The sequence below is a fragment of the Jaculus jaculus genome, chromosome 2, assembly GCF_020740685.1.
Source record: "Jaculus jaculus isolate mJacJac1 chromosome 2, mJacJac1.mat.Y.cur, whole genome shotgun sequence".
NCBI classification, from domain to species: Eukaryota; Metazoa; Chordata; class Mammalia; order Rodentia; family Dipodidae; genus Jaculus; species Jaculus jaculus.
The window spans coordinates 191,557,891-191,569,136 of record NC_059103.1 but is presented as its reverse complement, the minus strand read 5'-3'; the positions used below and the strand labels follow the sequence as shown (position 1 = coordinate 191,569,136).

Sequence of the window (11,246 nt, the reverse complement as noted above, 5' to 3'; positions counted from 1 at the left end):
TTTTATAAATGAAAGCTCCCCAAGGTACATGGGTATAATGCTGCCCCAGGGGTGTTCAGTGCCTCCTGCTCAAACCCTTTCGTTTGCTTTCATATAACCATGCATTCCTGAGTTCCACTTCCTTCTTCAGTTGATTTTCTGCATTATATTATTATGGTTGGCTTTACCAACTAAGCATGGGTGGTAATCACTAGAAATGTACAGTTTGAAATAGGGGAGGGAGACCAATGTTTATGGGATGGCTGTAGTGAAGCAGATGGAAGAGCAGTTTGTCATTATTTTAAACTCCGAGCTGTTGGTGTGCATCTCGGTCTAGGAAGACAAAGCAAGGCATTAAAGTACAAACCCATCTTTCTCACAGATGCATTATCACTACAGAGTGAAGCTCCTAACTTCCAGAACGTCAGCTTACTCCTTCACCTTACTTCTCTCCTTACTCTGAACCGTTGTCAATGGGCATCGTTCTATTTGTCTTATGATCGAGACACTGACAGGTGATTGGACACAGGGCAGCAATCTCATGGTATCTCCTTGCTGTCAGCATGACTGTCCTGAAGGTTGCCGAAGACTGGCCTGTATTTGTCAGCTGGGAGTTCCAAGTTCTAGCTCCAATCAAAGCAGCTTTCCCACATGACTCCTGCTGGGCTTCTGTTTCTACTGGCTCCAGGTGCTAAGCGTACCACGGTGTCAGTCTCTAAGGAATGCCAGGCTATCCATTAGTGGTTTTTCCCAAGCCCTGTTGAACCCTCTCTAAGTAACCCATCCTGATGTTGTTCTGGTTTTCTTCCAGTTGTTCTGTCTTTAAAAAGAAAAAAAAAAAAAACAGACACAATATCTACCCTTATTTATAGCTACCCTTTGTACTGATGATGGTTTCTTTGAAAGCGTACCTTTGTTGATTCTGCTGTCCTAATGCATAAAGGGAAATAAATTAGACTTTCCAGAACCATGCACTCTATGGAACAGACTCTTTGGAAGTTGGTTTTTAGTGAAGGCCACTGAATAGGCCAAAAGCAGATACTCCTACTCTGTGCTTTTTTTTTTTTTTTTTTTTTTTTTTTGCAAGACAAGTGAGGCTGAGAGCTGGATGGCTTCCAGAGTGCTGTTTTAAAGGCCTGGCTACTCGCTCCTCCTAGAACATTCCCAACATCTGTGACCATAACACATGTGAACAATCTAAGCCTCGCCAGTGTATTTCCTGGCCGACTCAGCACGTGTCAGGTTTATTGCTCATTCAGACTTGGGAATTGAATTGAATGTAACAAATGCTTATTGAGCTGTAATTTTGTATAAGAAGCATTTTTATAGGTGTTGTTAAGAAAAATACCTATTGTTATCAAGCTTGAAAAGTTTAAAGTTTAAAAACACTATTTATTTACTGTTTTAAACTGAAATAGTAGCTGCCAATTGTTACATGCATATATATCCAAAATGTTTATATTAATCCATATTTTCATGCAATTTTTATTGCAGAAAAATAGTTGAAGGGAATCCATGTCTATTATTTTTATTTACTTTGTGACAGTATTATGATGAGTGTGTGTTCATACATGTATGAGGCATGTGTGTGTGCATGTGTGTTCATGTGTGGATGCAGATAAGAGGAAAGCATTCTGGTGTAGTTCCTTGCCTTCTACCTTACATGAAGTAGGCTTTTTGGTGTGTGTTCGTTTGTTGCTTTGTTTATCAGGATGGATGGCACACAAGATTCTGGAAGATTCTTTTGTCACCACCTACCTTTGCCCATAGATACAATGTGATTACAGATGCCTGCTATAGCTTCCAGTTTTTATGTGGGTCTTGAAGAGCTAAACTATTCTATTCATATTTGTATAGCAAACAGTATATACCATAATCCATCTCACCAGCCCCTTATTTCTATTTCTATGGATATAAAACACTGAGGCTCAGAGTTTCTCCCATATTGACTTGGTCAGTCAGAAGTTGGATCTAAATGAACTTAGTACCAAAAACTGTGCTCATGAGCAGAACCCATGAAAATATTACTGACAATATTTCAGATACCAAACAGCTGAAGGAAATGATGTTCAGAAATGGCAGTCATCCACCTAATCTTCTTTGAGCATCTACTAGAAGACAGAAATGGATGTCCCCAAGAGATTCAGAAGTTTTTTTTTTTTGTTTTTTTGTTTTGTTTTGTTTTGTTTTTTTAAATTTGAGAGAGAAGGAGAGAGAAAGAGGCAGATAGAGAATGTGCACTCAGGGCCTCCAGCCACTGACAATGAACTCCAGACACATGCTAAACCATCTCTTCAGCCCAAGAAGTTTTATCAATGCTTCTTGGATTTCCAGCTACCTGGCTGGAATAGGTGTCACTGAGTGAATACTAGGGTCCAGTCCTGCAGTGTGGGGGTGGACCTGGGATTCCAGTCTAAAGACATGCAGAGTGCTTGAGCTCTGCCTGGAGAGCCTGGAGTGTGGTAGCTTGTGCTGGGGGTGGTGGCTTTCCTCTCTGTGTGGACCTGTGAAAGGGGACAGCTTCTTCTGCCATTATGGAACTTCCCCTGGATCTGTAAGCTTCAAATAAATCCCCTTTCTCCCATTAATGTGTCTGGTCTGGGTTCTTCTCAGCAATATGAAGATGACTTCAACAAGAGGCAATGCTGTATCACAAAATCTTTTGACTCATACTCAAGGAACCAGGAGGCAGTGTCCAGCATGGAGCATGTACCCAGCTTGTTTGAGCTGAACAACAACACAGATGGAAGTCACCTGGCTCTCAGACATGGTGAAATAAAGAACTACAAAGGACATCCGTACGTTATCATCACAACAGAAGAGCCCATGAATTTTCTTACTGGAATGAAGAGTTGGCTACAAAGAGAGGCTTGGCATATTAGAGTCACTTTCTAATGCAGAAGGAAAACTTGCAAATGAAGGAACAAAAGTGTTTTCATCAGTGACACAAAGAACCCTTTATTAGTGAGTCTAATCACTTGCTCCATGAATCTTATTTCAAGTTTTTACAGTGACGTATGTCTTTGTTATTATCACACATTACCAATTGGTTACAAACTGCATCACAGGCAATTTTGATTCAGGCATTTCCTGCTTATGAAAAAGAATATCCAAATAAAAGAATTAAATAATTACAGCTGTGAAAAAGTTACTGGTGTCTCCATCACTGGACAAAAGACCACCCCCCCTGAAAAAAAAAGATGGTGAAAATTCCAGTGGTAGTCCTTTCTTGCCACAGGAATGTAGTTGTGTATGCATCATAGTTCAAGGGTGAATGACTTAAATTCGTTATTGAGGACCAAACCTATTTTACTCTACTTGAGCTAAGTGTGTACCTTTAGATAAATTGCTTTCCCTGGATCTCAAGCATTTTATTTGTACATTGGATGAATTGAAATTAAGTTTTTCATGAATTCTAACATCCCATGCATTAAAAGCCGTGTTTTTGTTTTTTTTTTAAATAGAATTCTTCCTCACAGTAACCCTATGTCTTTAGGTAAGTTTCTGCCCAAGTATGCAATAGGACTTTTGAGTAAGGCATATCATTATCAATACAACAATATTTGAAACACTGTTCTGGCCCCTTAGTGTCCCATCTTTCCATTTAATGTGAAACAATGAGCATAGCCAAGGTTGTGAGGACCACCCGTGGGGAATCTTGGCCATCATGTCTGAAACAAAACAAGAGAGACCACTGTATTTGGATCAAAAAGGATTAAAATATGGATGCATTTTGTCAAAGACCAGATAACATTGTTTGAAAGGGCCCATAACAAAGTCTTGCTAGACTAAACAGTCTCTAACATTAGGACAAGCCTGGATGGACACCATGGGCACTTCATTTTGTGCTTTGTCATCATTTGATAAGACAGCTAAGTCACAGTTCTGTGTTTCCCAAGTATCAGTCATTCATATGTCATTGTTAGGAACTTTGTGAATTCCATATTGTTTATTTAAATAAACTCATCATTGGAATGGCATGGATCAGTCTGAAACAGTGTTTGCCCTCACAAAAGTATATCATAAACAGAAATATGCTAAATAATTGATCAAAGCAAATATGGCTGCTAAATCTGGAAATTAAATTAGGCAAAGATTTATTGTTGAAATAATAGCTGAAAAATTCCAGAGTAGACTTTTAAATTACTTGGGTGCACTCTATCTGTTTACTTCATCATTTCCATGCCAGGTCCAGTGAGCTTGCTTTAGGCCTTGGCTATCCTACCTCTCCTTCCTCAAGACACTCGAGAGTTCCTTTTTCTATAAGGAGGTTTTCAATATCACTTTCCCATGTTTATGCTTAATCTTCAGATTGTAGACTTCAGTTTAAAAATCAGTTGCTCAGTGAAGAATTCCCAGTCTCTGTGACCAAGGAAAATTGTTCTATAACTAAAAATCACCATTTCCACAAATATGTGCAATTTAATATGTCATTTCTGTTTCTTTCCTGTTGTTTTGTTTAATGCATAAAAAGAAATATATGTAGATCCTGAACTTTCTAAACCAGGATAATTCAAATACGTATTGCTGAGTGTATTCTTTTGAGATGAAAACACATCAAATTTTCCAGATTAGTAATTTATATAATACACAATCATTAACTATAATCGCTATGTGGTAGAGTATATGTCTCAAACTTAATCTTCTTGTCCCACCAAGATTTTATATCCTTGGACCAAACCATCCCCAAACCTCCTCTTACTCCAAGCTTGGTGTGACTGGTCATCTCCTTTGCTTAAGTATGAGTTACACTTTTACATATTCTACATATAAGTGAGAATGTGAAATATTTACCTTTTTAGTGTTTGGCTTATTTCACTTAATTCAATATACTCTATGTTTTCTGAGTTGTCACAGATTATAGAATTTTCCTTGTTCTAAGGCTAAACCTATATTCACACATAATGTAAAACACATTTTCTTTGTCTACTTAGCCATTATAGACACTTAGGTGGAGACTACATCTTGTCTTCTGTGAATAACGCTGTGATAGCATGAAAGTACAGGCATATATTTGCCACACACGTATCATATCCTTAGGATGCACACTCAAACATGAGGCTGTTGGGATGCATAGCAGTTGTACTGTGAAGTTTTGAGTAACTCCGTGTATTTTCCATAATGTCTGCCCTAGTTGGCATTTTCATCAACAACACACAGGGGTTTCCTTTTCACCACATCCTCTGAAACACTTGACTTTGGTCCTCTGGAAGGTATACATTTTGACAGGTGTATAGTCACATCTCAGGCCTGGAAGGGTAGATCAGCAAGTAAGAACACTTGCTACACAATTATTCCCAGATCCTGAGTAGAAAGCCTGGCATGAGCATGCATACTTGTAACTCAGTTCTGAGTAGTGGGGCAGAGATAGTAAAGGGGTTGTCTCTATGGTTATCCAGAATGACTAAAGAGGGAAGTAAAACATTCAGTGAGAGACTCTTTCTCAAGGAAACAAAGCAAGACTTACAATAGAGGTCATCAGCATTGTACTCTGACCTCCACATGCATGAGCAAAGAGTTGCCATCTGCATACATATGCAAATATATACATATATATATATATATATATATACACATGTATACATATATGCATATATATATGCGCTATGTAAAACACACATAGAGTATACCCTATCCTATACATTTATTTATTTATTATTTATTTTTTTTTTAATTTTTATTAACATTTTCCATGATTATAAAATATATCCCATGGTAATTCCCTCCCTCCCCACCCTCCTATACATTTTTAACTGGTCACATCTCCTTTGGCTAGTTATTACTGATGTTCAATTTTGTTTCCATATTTGCATGGACCATTTGTACGTCTTCTATTAGTAAATGACTGACTTTCCAGTTTTCTGCCCACTTTCTTCATATGCATGATTTGCAAATACGTACTTATAAAGAATTCAGAATTTCTAGCATCACTGGGTTTTCATTTCTGTGTGATAGCCCTCCCTTACCTAGGTAGTAGTCACTCCCTTTAGTGGTCAGAGACCCAGTGTCCCCAGGTACCATCTTTCTCTGTAACTCTTGGTTCACTAATAGTCTTTTAATTTAATTTAATTTGTTTATTTGAGAGAGAGAGAGAGAGAAAGGTAGAGAGAGAAATGGCATGCCAAGGCCTCCAGCCAATACAGAGGAACTCCAGATGAGTGTGCCCTCTTGTGCATCTGGCTTACATGGGTCCCGGGGAATGGAAACAAGGTCCTTTGGCTTTGCAGGCAAATGCCTTAACCTCTATGCCATCTTCTCCAGCCCTTACTAACAGTCTTTAAAATCAATAATGGTAGGGGAAAACACAAAACTGGACCCAAATGAAAATGGTACCATAAATTCCTATATCCTAAAAGACAGACTAAAAGGTTGAGCCTTCATCAGGTCCTTAGAGTGAACACCTGATTCAATGAGCCCTGGAGCGGGCATGATGAAGACTAACCTTAATCTTCTCCTGTCTGTCTCTCTCTCTCTCTCTCTCTCTCTCTCTCTCTCTCTCTCTCTCTCTCTCTCTTCTCCTTTTCTCTTTTACATTACCTATCTTTTCCTTGCATCTTTTCCCTTGGCACTGGCCTGTAACTGCCAGTACCAGCATGTGGTTAACATCCATAATGAACTGTTGATCAGACAGATGTACAAGGTTTCCCAAAATAAAACAGATTTCTGTCAGAGTACTTGTTTACCCAGCAAAGCCAGCAAAGGTTAATGGTAAGACCATACTACCAAAGATACCATATGCTGCTGGTACGGAACATGGAGAGACCTGGCTGGGATTTGGAAGAGAGTCAGTCCCCAGACAGCTTGTCTAGTGACAGAAGGTACTCCATGAGCAACTGGGGAAAAATGACCAACATCTGTATAAGCAACTCCTGGTCTAAGTTACTCAGCAGTAAACAACCTGATGTGATGCTCACCCAAGTGCAATAGCAGCACACAGCCATGGTGGGAAACCAACTGCTCTTGAATTGACTAATCCATCTGCTCAGTAAAATGGAACCCATTTCTGGAGCTGGGAAACAAGTCAGAACCATGTCCAAAGAATAAGTCTGCTCTCCAATATCAAACTCCCACCAATCTTGGGCTACAAGAAAGCCCACACCTATTATAATTCTCTCTAAAATAATAATGGTTATCACATTTATCCAGTGCTGACTTCACTTTGGGATGCAGAATCTGCTTCTCTTTTTCAGATGGACGCAGAGCCTAACGAGAGAATCAGCCCATTGCACCTCACCAAGGCCGCAGCTAAAACCATACAGTAACTAGGGAAATGAGAAAGAGTGCTGCTTTCTTGGTGAACCTGGTACCAGCACAAGGGTGAAGGAGATAGACACAGAGAACACTCAGCTCCTACCAAATCAGAGATCCAGAGACACAGAGGCTCCAAAGAGCTCATCACTGAAGTGGACCTAAAACGAACCCAACATGGCTCAGGGGAATTTGTAGAAGAGGGGGCAGAAAGATTGTTAGAGCCACAAGTTGAAACAATATGCACTGAGACATTGCCTCTTCCCCATAATTGATGGCTGCCTCCACAAGGCACAACCCACAATCCCCAACAAGGAGGGTCCCTTCAGAGGGGGGAGGACAGGGAGAAGGCTAACGATGGTACCAACATGACTGTTTACACACTGCATATGTACATAACTAATTTAAAAAAAAAACAATATATCCTACTTGGATTTAATTTTCTACTCAGTCACTTCCTGTCTTGTTGTCCCGTCAGGCTTGTAACACTTGAAAATGTCATTTTCTTTGTCTACCATGGGAAGCTAAGGCTATTACCCATCTTCCAAGGTTTGGTGACGAGCCATGAAGAGAGTTCTGAGCAGGTCCTGGTGTTTAATCGGCACACTCTAAATGTTACTCATGTGAGCTTTTATTACTGACATGACAGCGTGCCTGGCATGTCTGTTCGCTGTAGATTTTAAGGCAAAATAACTCTGCAGCTGAATAACCAAGAGGACAATGCCCCACTCTTAGCTGCAGCCTTTGAAATAAGCAACAAAGCTCTTATTTCATTTCTTTTACTAGATAGTAAAACATTAATATTTGACATTTACATAGCACCTGCAGAACGTAAAACAGCTGGGGTGGGTGCTTAATAAAGGAGCCCTCAAAGGGTTCTACCTTCAGAACTGACCTCATTAAAATCAAAGCAACGTGACATGACCACCCTCCTTAAAATAATTGCAGAATATCACATTATAACAGAGAAACTAACCCATTGCAGCATGAAAGATTATCTATTTTACGTGTAATATTTATCACCTTGTTACTCCTTCTGCAGCACCAATATGTACATCAGATTAAATTCCCTCAAAAAATAAATGATAAAAATTCATGTGACCAAAAACATAAAGTCCATTGTTGATATCAAAATTAATAACAAGGTCATATGCTACTTATAAACCCAATTGAAGAAGGAGGAAAGGAATGAGGATGAGCACTTATTACCCGGGCACTATGCTTAGGACATGATCTCTCAGGATCCTAACAACATTTTGTATGTATTAGCAGCAACCCCACTGATAGATGCAAGCTGAGGTTTGGAAAGGTGATTGAAAGGGCTAAGTGTAAACAGCCAGTGAGTGGTGGAGGTGGGCTCGAACTCACTTCTGTATCTTATATGAGATCCATTCTTTACTCCCTATGCTGTAGTACTAAAGGGGCTCTGAGAAAGCCAATAGCCAAGGAGACTGACCAGGCTGCAGTTTTACATAGTGAAAGTTGGGTCTTTAAAAGCTGTCTTCACTCCTAACAACTGTTTTTTTTTTAATTATTATTTTTATTTTACTTATTTTAGAGAGAGAGAATATAAACACCAGGGTCTTTAACCACTGCAAACAAACTCCCAAAGCATGTGCCACCTTATGCATCTGGCATGCATGGGTCCTGGGGAATCGAATCCAGGTTCTTTGGCAATCCAGACAATTGAAAAAAATAGCATTTCAAAAATAAAAAGTTTTACTATAAGGCCTGAGCTTCAGAAGATAGTAATGACTGTCAAACTAGTGATAGTGAAGTGATCCATGTCAAATGAACCTGACTGAAGAATTCCTTTCCTGTAATAATCTACAGAGAAAGTAGAAGCCATTCAACATATCAGTGTGACCTAAGAAGCTACCTGTGCCAGCCTTATAGAAGAATGGTTAAAGTGAAGCTTTTTTTTTTAAATTTGCTGGGTGCAGGGAAGCTCATTCTTTCATTTTCTTAATGCATTTTTCAAGGCACTTTGGTAAGATCTTCACTAGAGCCTCAGACCCTCTAGCTAGATGGAGATTGTCTCTCTCTATAGCATCAGAAAACAAATTAATAAGACATGTGAGAAGAAAAATATTACTAGAAATAACTCTAAAACGAGCATGCTTATGAGCTTTCACTTAATCTTTTGCCAATATCTCATTCAACTGACCTCATTCAATTATTTTTATCTCTACTTGTATTTCTCCCATTCTAATCCTATGCTGTTTCACTCATAGATTCATGAGTTCTGAAATTAAAGTTTAAAATATCATAAAACCTTTTTGTCATGTTAAATTATTATACTATATATATTCTAAAATATATCTCCATATGTTGTTGTTATATATCTATTTTTGATCATACACACACACACACACACACACACACACACACACACACACACACACACACATATATATATATATATATATATATATATATATATATATATGGCAAGAGAGAAGGAGGATATTGGGAGAGAGAGGGAGCAATATATTAGGATATATGTGTCTGTGTATATAAAATATTTAAATTTTTGATCTACTGAATACCATACACACACACACACACACACACACACACACACACACACATATATATATAATCAAAAAATAGATGTACAATAATGGATGGAGATATATTTTACAATGACTTCATATCATCCCTATTACAGTTTCTTTATCATTTTACTGGCTGTAGAAGTTTTAAAACATGACTTCCAATCCATTATATTTCTGTCATTGAGAAGCACAATCTGTTTCTACTAATGGACTATGGCAGGTAAGTTATTATATGACTTACAACTTCAACTACTCAGTGGCGCACTCCCTAGGATCCTAGAATTGCCATGTGACAAGTTTTACTCCCCTGAAATACAATGATAGAAAAGCCAATAAAAGAACTATATCAGCACAATTGGCATGGATTTCAAACTAAGAACTGTAGATAAGAATGCAATCAAGCTTCAATTATAAGACACAGCAGGTCATGAAACATTTATAACTATCACCTCCAGTTATTACAGAGGATCACATGCAATCATAGTAATGTATGATGTGACAGATCATGAGCCCTCTTCAATAATGTTAAACACTGTCTGCAGGAAATTGATCTTTATGCCAGTGAAAACATCAACAAGTCGTTGGTAGGCAACTAATGTGATCTGACCACAAAGAAAGTGTCAGACTTTACAAAAGCAAAGAGATGTTCAAAGTTTGTGTTTTAGGTGGATTTTAGTTAGGTACAGGTTTGGACTCATCCAGCGGCAACAACCACCTTAATTTTTTTTCTTTTTTTCACCTTAACATTTAAAAACTAATGAACTCAATCGTTCCTTATTCTATGACGGTGGAAGTGAACCAAATGTACAAGATTTTCCAGTGGTTATTAAGCCTAATTATTCTCTTAGGATCTTGATGATTTCCTTGAAATTCCATTTTTGGAAACCAGTGATAAGATCACAACAAATGTGGAAGAGTCTTTCATAAGGATGGTAGCTGAAATTCACAAAAAAAATGAATGGGCCCTTTAATAACAGCTGGCGGCGCAGAGACATGCAATGTTAAAATCCAGAGAACTCCATTCAAGCAGTCTCCACCCTTCTCTCACACAATGAATTTGAGATCTGGACCCAAGTGAGACAAAACAAATTTGCCTGAGTTGCACTGTGCGCAGCTGTACTACAACAGTTTCTCACCTTCTCTACAAAGTTCAAAGATTATAAAATGGTAAATATTGACTTTTTGTATTTTTTTAATTAGTTATGTACACAGTGTGTACACATCCATGTTGGTACCATGAGAGCCTCCTTCCTGTCCTCCCCACCTCCAAAGCCTTATTTTTAAACTCCTTTGATTTAATGCAGCTAACTTCATTTTGAGAACTGTTTGGGAACTGTGGTGTTGGTTTATATAACAATGTGCTCAATCCTTGTTGCTCTCCTCATGCCCCACTGTTTTCCCTTGTTAGTTTGGATACATTTTGTTTTAATGTTCCTATTGGCATGTTTAGCTGATGGGTCT

The 11,246-nt window shown here is 38.4% G+C and overlaps 1 pseudogene; it reads left to right on the top strand.

The window, feature by feature from the left end:
* The first annotated feature begins 542 nt into the window (after positions 1 to 542).
* LOC101599086 lies at positions 543 to 10,863 on the top strand (annotated as a pseudogene).
* The last annotated feature ends 383 nt before the right edge of the window (positions 10,864 to 11,246 follow it).